This window comes from Gorilla gorilla, chromosome 14, assembly GCF_029281585.2.
Source record: "Gorilla gorilla gorilla isolate KB3781 chromosome 14, NHGRI_mGorGor1-v2.1_pri, whole genome shotgun sequence".
NCBI classification, from domain to species: Eukaryota; Metazoa; Chordata; class Mammalia; order Primates; family Hominidae; genus Gorilla; species Gorilla gorilla.
In genome coordinates, this window is record NC_073238.2 from 64,859,261 (window position 1) to 64,871,391 (window position 12,131).

The 12,131-nt window shown below is 39.5% G+C and overlaps 1 pseudogene; it reads right to left on the minus strand.

Annotated features, from left to right (window-relative positions):
• Positions 1-244: 244 nt before the first annotated feature.
• LOC101127692 (large ribosomal subunit protein eL34-like) lies at positions 245-592 on the minus strand (annotated as a pseudogene).
• Positions 593-12,131: the final 11,539 nt, after the last annotated feature.

A 12,131-nucleotide genomic window follows, 5' to 3' on the forward strand; every position in this document is an offset into this window, starting at 1 on the left:
AAGGAGAGAACCTGCAGTTTTCTCCCAAATGGGGGCATCTCACTATAGCATCGTGGAGTTTGCTGTTTAACCTCTCTGTTAAGCAATTCAAGGAGTTACCTTCTATGGAGGTGGCTTCTCAGATTATTTTTTTCCTATAATATCCTCCTCCAGCTGCTTCTTGACAAAGAAGCACTTGTTTATTCACTCCACACAATTTTTTTTGCAAGTCTTTTCATTTTTGTTAATAAGTTTCATTTTCTATTTAGCTTTCTGACTCTGCTTGTGCCTTCAACACTTTCACAACGATTTTCTCTTCCTCGATAAGGAAAGCATGCTTGATCCTGTCATGAACACATTTAGCATACATGGAACCACCATAGGCCCTGCTAACATGTTTCTTTGTTTTGGACGATCTCATAGGAATTTTAGGTCTTACAGCATGAACCCCTCAAAGTCTGCCTGGGCACATACCACATGTAGATTTTGGTGCTTTCCCAACCTTCTTGGTATAAAGGTAAATGATTCTATTACCAGGGGTTCCAGACAGCTTAGTTTTGTTAGAGGTTGTGTTGTAGGAAAGCCTATGTCGGTGTGTCAAACGCGGGACCATTCTGAGTGCCTGCAGACAATGTCCCCGGAAGAGGAAGAAGAAAACCTTGTGAACCTTGCGAGGTCCTCCACATAATTTTTAATATTAAGATTGCTTGCTTGTTTGTTTATTCTCTCTCTCTAGTCCCCCTCCCTGAACCCTCACCACCCTGCCCAGCACTAGGCACTAGGAGCACTCCATGAGGGCAGTGATTATGCCTTATTCCCCATTGAAACCTCAGCACCTTGTCCAATGCCTGGAACACAGAAAGATGCTTAATGTTGGTGTGCTTAATGAATGAATTGCTAGGAACAAATGACTTGTGAAAACACAGGGGTGCCTGTCCTGGCTTGGTTTATTACCCTGGATGCTGATAACCATCAGCACATGTGAAAAAACAATTTAAAGTCAATTCTCTGGTGAATCAAGTTTTGGCAGTGGGTGATTGGTGTTTGCCCAATAGCCTCTCCTCGAAGGCATTATTCACACATAAGGCATAGAAGCCTGGCCGAGAGGTCTTCTTTTTTTTTTTTTTTAACTTAGTATTGTAAAAAAAATTTTATTGTGGTAAAATACACATAAGATTTACAATCTTAACCCTTTATAAGTGTACAGTTCAGTGGCATTAAGTATATTCACAGTGTTGTACAACCATCAGTCTCCGGAACTCATCTTCCCAAACAGAAACTCTGTACCCATGATACACTAACTCCCCTCCTCCCTCCCCCAAACCCCTAGCAATGGCCATTCGACTTTCTGTCTCTATGAATTTGACTGCTCTAAGTACCTCTTATAAGTGGAATCACATGCTATTTGTCTTTTTGTGACTGTATTATTTCACTTAGCATAATGTCCTTAAGGTTCCTCTATGTTGCAGCATGAATCAGAACTCCCTTCCTTCTTAAGGCCAGATGCTATTCCATTATCGGCATACCATACTTTGCTTATTTATTCATACATCCATGGACACTTGGGTTCTTCCACTTTTTGGTCATTGTGAATAATGCTGCTATGAAAATGTGTGTACAAATATCTGCTTTCAATTCTTTTGAGTATATACCTAGAAGTGGAATTGCTGGATCATATAGTAGTTCTATCTTTAATTCTTTGAGGAACCTACATACTTTTTTCCATAGCGACTATACGGTTTCACATTGCTACCAATAGTGCAGAGAGTTCCGATTTCTTCACGTTCTCATCCACACTTTATTTTCTGGGTATTTTTTTTTTTTTTGAAATAGCCCTCACAATGGGTGTGAGATAGTATCTCATTATGATTTTGATTTGTATTTTCCTAATGATTAGTGACGTTGAATATCCTTGCCATTTGTATATCTTTAGATAAATGTCTATATAAGTCCTTTGCCCATTTTTAAATTGGTTTCATTGTGTTTTAGGAATTTATATATTAGGTTGGTGCAAAAGTAATTGTGGTTTTTACCATTACTTTTATTGGCAAAAACTGCAATTACTTTTGTACCAATTTAATACTTTGAGTATTTATTCCTTATCAGATTCTGTGTTGCAACTATACATCAACTTAGAAAAAATGACATCTTAAAAATATTGAATCCTCCAATTCATAAGCAAGGTATATTTGTTCATTTATTAAGACCATCTTAAATTTTTTAGCAATGTTTTATTATTTTTGGTGTATAGCTTCTTTATATTTTTATCAGATTTATTCCTAGAATTCTGTATTCTTTCATGTCATTGTAAATTGTATTGTTTTTTGAATTTCATGTTTGGATTTTTCATTGCTTATATACAAAATACAATTAATTTTGTATACTAGTATTGCAATGCTGTAATCTTGCTATATTAGTTAGCACACTTACTAGTTCTAGTAGCTTCTTTGTACATTCCGGCAGATTTTCCACACATGATCTTGTCATTTTCTTGCTTTTACTTCTCTATTTTCAATCTTTATGCCTTTAGTTTGGACTTCATTACATATTGTGCTGGTGGGAATCTTCAGTATAATGCTGAACAAAAGTGGTGAGAACAGATATCCTTGTTTTGTTCCTGATCTTAGGGGAAAGGAATTCAGTCTCTCACGATTAAGTGGGATGTTGGCTGTAGATTTTTTGTAGATGTCCTTCGTTTATTTGAGGAACTTTTCTTCTGTTTCTAGTTTGCTAAGGGTTTTTATCAGAATGAAGATTGCATGTTGTCAAATGCTTTTTATACATGTATTGAAATGATATATAGTTTTTCTTTTTTAGTTTGTTAATATGGTGAATTACAGTGATTGATTTTGGAATGTTAAATCGGCTTTGCATTCCTGGGACAAATCTCACTTGGTCATGATGTATTATCCCTTTTATATATTGTTGAATCTGATTTTCTAAAATTGCATTGAGAATTTTTACATCTGTTTTATGAGGAATATTAGGTTGTAGTTTTCTTTTCTTGAAATATTTTTGTTTAGTTTTGTTATCAGTGCAATGCTGGCCTTGCAGAATGAATTGGGAAATCTCCCCTCTTCTTTAATTTTCTGGAAGAGTCTATGTACAAATGGCATTATTTCTTCCTTAAATATTTAGTTGAATTTACTTGCCATTAATCCCTTCCAGTGCAGTTTTTGTCTCTAGGAGTCTGATTTAGGTCTTTAAAAATAACTCCTCCGTTTCTGTTAAACTTTTTGAATATATGGAATACAATTTTAATATCTTTTTAAATTCCTTTGCCTGTTAATTTTAACATCTGTGTCAGTTTTGGGTTGTTTTTGACTAATTTTTCTCCTCAATGTTTTCTCATTTCTTTGCATGCCCAATAACTTTTGTTTGAATGGCAGACATTGTGATGGTTATTTTTTTTTATTCCTATACATGTTTGGGCTTTGTTCTGAGATGCAGTTAAGTTACTTAGAAACTGATCAATTTATGGCTTACCTTTCATATTTGGAAAGCAAGACTAGAACATCGTTTAGCTTAAGGCTAATAACCTTCTACTACTGAGGCAACATCTTTCTGAATATTCTACTCAATTATATGTAAAATTATAAGGTTCTTCAATCTAGTTACTGGCAACAGTCACTTTTTCCGACCTCATGTGAGCTCCAGTTGCTGTTCTTTGTAATTCTTTTAGATGGTTCTTCCCCTGGTCTCTGCTAGCTTCCTCAGCTGTGTGCACTGATTAGTACTCTGTTGAATATTCAGGGGGACCATCTACAGATGTCTGATTCTCTTTCCCTGCAACTCCTTGTCCCCCCTCTGTCCTGCCAACTTTAGCCATGTTGGTCTTTCCAAACCCTTGCTTCATTTCTTCATTGTAGGGAATCGTTGAGCTGCACTGGAGTTTCTCATTCCTATGATATGGCCTGGAAACTTTCATGTCAGTAAGTTAGGGCTTTGGTAGGGTTCTTCTCATTCGTTTTCTATCTTATGTCTTCTGTTGGGTTCTGTCATGATGATTATTCACTATTGTGTTCACTTTCTTGTTTCATCAAACATATTTTTAATATTTTATCCAGTTTTTCTAGTTTGCTTTTGTAGATGGTTTGGTAGTAATTACCTAGTCTGCAATTATTGGAATAAGAGGCCTCAGACCTTTTAATTTCAACAAAGTTTTTTTCCAGAGAAGTGAGCAGCTATTTCAGGTCTGCTGGAGTCCTAAGGTAGAGTCCAATTGGGATTGAGAGCTGACCATCTGGCCAGTCTGCAAGTTCTTGCAGAAGAACCTACTGCTGAGGACTGAGGAGTGTGGGAGTGAGAGGGTGCTTGTTCCGAGGGGAGAAGGAGCCGGAAATGACAGCCTTGCTAGAGAACTGAATCATGGTTATCAGAGAGGAGGAGAAAGAGTGAGAATGCTGCCACATACTCATAGTTCTTTCCTGTTCAGATCCCATTCGATTTGTGAAGTGTGACATTGAGAGTCTGTTAAAATTGAAATGCACTTTTATAAAAATTCTGCAAAATATGGAGCCATCGGCTCTCTATCAACAGGTGGGAGTGAGAGGCAGTGAAATCTGAGTTATGACTGTTAAGGTGACTGTTTAAGTATACCCAGGCTGTGAGGCCTGGGGGAAATCAGGTTACACAGAAGCCAAGTTAACCCGGATCCAGCTTCACCTTGCAGAGTTTTGTTAACAGAAGGGGTCCTTGGTACAAACCCGCTGCCGGTCAGAAACTGGCCTGAGGCCAGAAACTCATTTTACCTTAACCTCAGAATGTCCATCAGATGATAAGGTTCTTGCCTAGGACGGATATTTTTCTAAGTTGGTACTCAGAGATTGACTTAAGGGTCCTTAAAATTTCACAATGAGTCACACATAAGGCCAGTTTTGCTGAAACCGAAAGTGTTGAAACTGCCTGGGGGCAATTTGTCGGTAACCTGTAGGCATTTGAGAAGCTATGAAAAGGATTAATATAATGCATAAAATGAAAGACAAGCAGTGGGGGTGGGGAGTGAGAAAACTATTTCCAGTGAACATAGCCCTAGTTCAGAAGACAAAATCTATATTTCACTCAGCAGAGGGTACAAATCTGTATTACATTAACTCAGCAATTCTAACCAAAACAAAGACAGGATGGCAAATATTTAAACAGTGATTAAACAGTGCCCAGGCAATAGGAAATGTCTGCTTTTGCCAACTGTTTGCTTGAACGAAATAAAATAAATAAGGGGCATACAAACTGTGTCTTCCTGGTTGTTCTCAGGGACCTTCTCTGGCATAGGGGCAGCTCCCTCAATCATGAACTTAAGTCTCATGGGTCCCATTAGAAATAGCCTAATGAGAAAGAACTCTGAAAACTGTTAATGGCTAACAGGGTACAGAATATGTATTTTTCTTTTAACGTATTTTACGTATATAAATGGCAGGGTACAATCAGAGGAGATTTCCCCACCAGGAGGTTGAATGCTTAATTCGAAACAAACGCCTATTGAATTTGATAGTAGCTCTCTCCCCTCTCTCCCTAATTTGGCTTTTTGCCAGCTGTTAATCTAATTGCAGGGGTGGCAGCCTGAGATTCTGTGGCCCTCTAGGGCAACTCAAAGTACATATTGTCATTACTAATTATTATATAGTGTTGCTGTGATTAAAAGCACCACTGTCCTTTGAAAAGCCTCAAATGAGATGACAGCACAGAAGCACCTGAGTGTGCCCCATAAACTGATATTCTATTTGCTGTGCCATTAAAGTTCAACAATGCCATTATGTCTTAAGTGACAATGAAAAGTTCCCATTCCAGCTTTTAGTCAGAATGACCACAAGTTTGATGAAACCCCACTCAACCTCTTCTCCAGTCATCTTGAAAGTGAAGCTGTTTGGTGTGTTGGTGTGAGGTAACTAACCACGGTGCTACTATGCGCTTTTGTAGGCAGAGCTGGCCTGGTGACTTAATTCACATTGGGACACTTACTGTCACATTCATCACACTGGATTAAATACTGCAACTGAACAGCCAAAAGAAGAGGTATCGCTATAGGTTGAGTGATATCTTCCCCTCAAAAGATGTGTGGAAGTCCTAATCCCCATTTCCTCAGAATGTGACGTTATTTGGCAATAAGGTTGTTGTAGATACAATTAGTTTAGATGAAGTCATACTGAAGTAGGGTGGGTCCCAAACCAAGATAACTGGTGCCTTTATAGGAAGGGGAAATTTGTACACAGGGAGAACGTCTTGAACATAAAGACAGAGGTGGGGAGATGTAACTCCAATCCAAGGGATGCCAAAGATTGCCAGCCAACCACCAGAAGCCAGGAGAGAGGCCTGGGACAGGTTCTCCCTCACAGCAGAGTGGGTTCATGTCTTAGCCTGTTTGAGCTGCTGTAACAGAATACCATAAACTAGATGGCTTATAAACAACAGATATTTATTTTTCGTAGTTCTGGAGGCTGGGAAGTCTGAGATCAAGATACCAGCAGATTCAGTGTCTAGTGAGGGCTTATTTCCTGGTCCACTGATGGTGCCTTCTGACTGTGTCCTCACATAGGGGAAGGGGCAAACTAGCTCTACGGGGTCTCTTTTATAAAGGTTCTAATCCCATTCATGAGGGCTCCTCCCTCATGGCTTCTCAAAAGTCACCACCTCCTAATACCATCAACTTGGAGGTTAGGATTTCAACATATGGGTTTTGAGGGGACACAAACATTCAGACCAGAGTAGCCCCTAACCAAATATGACTGGTGTCTTTATAAGAAGGTGGCTTTGTGAAGACAGAGACACATGAGGAGAATGCCACGTGACAACTAAGGCAGAGACTGGCATTAATGCAGTTACAAGCCAAAGAATGCCAGAAATTGCCAGTGAATCACCAGTAGCTAGGAGAGCAGCAAGGAAGGACACTCACCCGCAGGTTTAGGGGGGAACATGTCCCTGCTGACACCTCAGTTTTACACCTCTAGCCTCCAGAATTGTGAGAGAATATGTTTCTGTTTTAAGCTGCTCAATGTATGGTGCTTTGTTATGGTAGCCCTAGGAAAGGAATACAGTCAGGAACACTCTTGTCCATAGGCGACATGGGATGTAGCAAGGTATGGCCAAATCTTTCTCCTCCCACCATACAGAACACATTCATTCAAAGAGTATAAATTGGCCCAAGCTTAATAGACATTCTCTTTTTTACTAGTGGGTCAACACAAGTATAGGCCAGGTTAGTTCTATAGATAAAACAGAATTTGAAATGTGTAATGTTAAAGCCAAAGGTCCAATGGCTATTTATTCCACATTCTATATAACTACCCTAACTCAAGCAACTGTTCTAAAACCCCAGTGACTAGGACCCTGAAAAAATGTTCTTTAAAGTGTTAGAACAGAGATTCAGACTCTCAGAATTTGCTGTTTCAGTTTGAGAAGATGAAGAGTTTGAAGATGAGAAGACTCAAATTTGAGTCCAGCACCCAGCTGCCAGTCTAGCAGCCCATTGTAGCCCCCAGAGAATGAAAATGGAATGCTTGGTCCAATCCCCATGGTGGGTGTCCTCCAGGAAGCTCTGGGGTTCCCAACTGGCCTCCAGCCATACCAGGGCCATATAGATTCCTTAAAATAAATATCTATTTGTGTGTCGCCTTTTGGTGGCTCTGATCATCTATAGCATCAAGTCTAAGCATGATGCTTGAATAAGCCTCCATGATTTATGCCCCCTCTGGGCTCTGGGCTCCTGTTCCGTCACACTGTCCCTTTAGCTTTATATCTAGTTACACAAAATTACTTGTTGTTTCCACAATAAAGCCTTATGTGTCTTGTCTTTGTGACCTTAACTATCACTTAAATTGACAATGCCCTTTCCTTCTTTTCCTACTGAAACAACCCTAGTTAATCTTCAAAATATTCATAAGGGACACTTTCCTATGAAAGCCTTCTTTGACAACATCCTCCAGATAGACTTAATACCTTTTTTCTTTGTATAATTTTTTACCTGCTCCTTTACTGTGCATCTCAAACTATATTTAATAATTTGTTTATAATCATCTTTTAATTAAACTGTGAGATCCTTGAGGGCAGGAATTGTATTTTATTTATATAGGATGCCCAGTAGTAAGCACAGTGCCTATACCTGTACAGGTGATTAGTAACTGTTTAAATGAATTATTCATTTAACAAATATTTCTTGAGACTTTTTGTGTTGCAGGCATTGTTCTGGGCCTTGTAGATATGGCAGTAGTCAAGAAAAACAAAGACCTTTCCTACCTGAAGCTTGTGTTCCGGTAGAGAAAATGGATAAACAGATAAAAATAATAGACATTGCATATACTTTCAAGTAATGATATGTGCTACGAAGAAGAAAAAAGGCAGTGTAGGAAGTTGTGGGTCGATGGGATTTCTCTTAGATTCGCAATTCAAGAGGTGATCAAATGAAACTTAACCAAAAAAGACAATGACTTCTCTCTAACCAAACTTGATTACTGATAGTCTTCTTATCCAAGTCAGCTTAATGTGCTGTTCAAGAGAATCAGTGTGGAAGGAAGGAAATGAGCAAGAGAGTCCTGTATCAGACACAGTGGGCAGGGAGCTTTACATCTCTCATCTTATTGGGCTTTGACAACACCCTTCAAGATAGGTGCTGTTGCAGATGAATGACAACCTGAACTTCAGGGAGGCCAAATAATGTGTCCAGGTGGAGTGTCTGAGTGTGTAAGCCAAGGTTCAAACCCCGGCCATCCTGGGCCACTTGTCAACACCAGTTCTACAGTTGAATTCTATGAATACTTATCAGGTGCTGACTTCGTGTCAAGCCCTGTTCTTCATGCTCAGCATACACCAGCAAATAGAATAGACAGAAATCCCTGCCATTTCAGAAAGTAACAAGTGTTGACAAGGATGTGGAGAAATTGAAACGCTTGTGCACTGTTGGTGGGAATGTAAAATGGCACAGGTACTATGGGAAACAGTATGGTAGATCCTCAGAAAATTAAAAATATAATTACCATATGATCCAATGATTCCATTTCTGGAAATATACCCAAAGGAATGGAAAGCAGGATCTTGAAGAGATATTTGTAGACTCATGTTCATAGCAGCATTAACCAAAAGGTAGAAGCAATGCAAGTACCATCAACAGGTGAATAGATAAATAAGATGTAGCCTATATGCATTTACCACACATGGAATATTATTAAGTCTTCAGAAGGAAGGAAATTATGACATATGCTATAACATGGGTGAAACTTGATGACATTATGTTAAGTGAAATAACCCAGTTACAAAAAGACAAATATATGGTTCTGCTTATATGAGGTACCTAGACCAGTCAAATTCATAGAGAAAGTAGAAGAGTGGTTGCCAGGGGCTGGCAAAAAGGGGAAGTGGGGAGTTAGTGTTTACCGGGTACAGAGCTTCAGTTTGAGAAGATGAAGAGTTCGGGAGACAGATAGTGGTGATGGTTGCACAACAGTGTGAATGTACTCAATGCCACTGAATTGTACACTTAAAAATGGTTAAAATAGTAAATTTCATATTGTGTGTATTTCACTACAATTTAAAAAATCTCTGCTCTTGTGGAGCTCATGTTTTAGTTCAGGGACATGAACAGTAAACAGATTAAATATGTAAATCATAAGCTATTAGAAGGAGATGAGTGATATAGAAACAGAACAGATTGAAGAAGATTGGGAGGGCTGGGAGCAAGGAGAGTGTGTTTTCAGTTTTAAACGGGGTGGTTAGTTTCATGGTCTTCTTCAGCTAGAGTTAAAATAAGTCGTCAATAAAGCTTGTCAGCCGTGAAACTGGGGTATCTTCCTTGGCATCCATGCTTTGCCCAGAAAACTCTGACTTGTTGGAATCTTGAGTGGAAATTTAAAGTCTCTCAGAAATAACTTTCAAGTATCAGTGTAGGAAGTCCAGAGCACACAGAGGGGAGGACGGACTGTCACTGGGCAGCATCCAGAGGGACTTCATCTTCAGTGTGTGAGGGAGACAGCCAGGCGGGGCGTGCACATTCAGGGAATAATAAACAGTAAGAGGGAGAGGGCAGAAGACAGGTGGAGCGTGTTGGAGGTGGTACACTAAGGCAAGGCAGGAGGCTCTAAAATTTGTAGGCTGGGTGATGGGAAGTAAGTGCAGTGTTTAAATTTTTACTGTAAATTTGTTATTTACTTCATCCATTGATTCCTCCAGCCAGTGTTGGAGGGACCAGCTTGGCACGTGCTTCTGGGCTCCCTCCTGGGGATTGGGTGCAAGAATGGCTGCCCTCAGAGAATGAATCACAATCTGGTCGGAAAGTAAAAACATATGCACATTGGGAATATTTAAATAGCAAGGCTGTGTAGTTTATACCAAGATGAGTGATCCAGACAATAGATGCTGTTGTAGACAAGGATGACAGTCAAAATATCTGTCAAAATTTCTAACAGCCAGTACTGCACAGGCATCAGACTGGATTACAATGGATGCCAATCCCATCAGAACACACTGTGGGAGTGGACAATCTGTACCCCATGAATATTAGCCCTGGTATGGCAGCACTGAGGAGCAAAGGTCTCTAGGGACTGGGGCCACTGCGCAACAGTTCAGGGAGGAGATGGAACTCAGACTGAGCCTGGAGAGGTGGGGAGGGAGAGAGAAGCGGGAGTAATTAAATTAGTTTCATGATGTAAGTAGGATTCTTAGAAGATTATTCTGACAGCTATGTGTGGCATGGAGTAGAGTGGGAGGAATGAAGGAAGAAAATTGGTGAGGAGGCTGTTCTAGGAATTGAGGTGTGAGATGAGAAGAATGGAGGACTCCCTATTGGAGAGAAAGGCTTGACCCGTGAGCCAGGGAGAGCTGAGCGGCGAAGAGTAACTTGGAATCATTCCGCCAAGAGCCAAAGTATTTATTTCTTACCACGAATTGTTGAAATATGACTATGAAGAGTAGTAAAAGCATAATAAGGTGTGAACTTAAGCCCTTGACACCCTTTCCTCTCCCTTCCCTGAAATTCCTCTCTTAAGATCCAACAAGGGACTTGAAAAATAATATTGTGAAAATGGCTTGCAAGACACAGCTGGATTCCTCACAGGAGTAGCTTTGTTAGCAGAAATTGCTGCAGGATCTGCAGTATGCAGAGCACAGAGGTGGGCAGATCAACCTCAGCCTCTGGATTGGGTTTGGGAGAAAGTCTCTTTAAAGCCCCTAGCACTATTCCTGGGAAGCCCCACTTTAGGAGTTATGTCCCGGGAAGGTTCCTGACCTGCTGTCCTAGCAAAGCCCAAGCTTCCCTTCTTGTCAAAGTTGGACTTGGGCACCCTGCTGTTCAGCTCTCCACCTAGGCAAGCTTTGTGTAGCGTTCAGGAGGCTCTAAGAGTTGTAGGGCTTCCCTTCTGCAGTTTTAATTTGAGTGTTAATAAAAAAAACTCTTTAGGCAAGTGATAATATTGGTACAGACCTCTTTGAAAAGAAGAGAGGAAGATAGACCGAATGCATTTCAACTTCCACAAGAGCTATTTGAAGAGGATAAAGATGAAGGGTAAAGGGATAAAGTGGGTGGTGGAGTGGAAGGCCAGTTGGAGTAGTTTATTCTATAAAGAGTGAGATAATTGGGTGGCCATTTGCAAACACACACACACACACACCACACACAGACACACAAACACACACACAATTATACCCTTCACTGTGCACCAAATGCATCAAGGATTTATATATTTTAATATTAACTTTCATAATACAATCTTTTATACTATGAAAATAAGTAAATATACCACTTTCTTTTCTTTCTAAACATTCACTCACTGAAGGATATCTAGGTTGTTTTCATTTTTTGGCTATTACCAGTGAAGCTGCTGTGAACTTTCATGTACAGATTTTTGTGGGAGCATAAGTTTATCCATCTGGGATAAGTGACCAGGTATAGTACAATCACTTCTGGGTCATATGGTAATTGCATGCTCAGTTTTGTAAGAAATTGCCAAACTGTTTTTCAGAGTGGCTATATCATTTTACATATTACTTATGTATGTATATATAAACTTTTTAAGTAAGAAAAATTTTATTATATAGTTTTAAAAAACATGACATCAGATAATTTTGTTTTGCTATCATTATAAAGTGAAAAATGTATGTTTAATATGTTAAGAATGGAAATCATGCTCACAGTATATTCTTTTAAAGATAGTTTAAAAATAAATTTATGA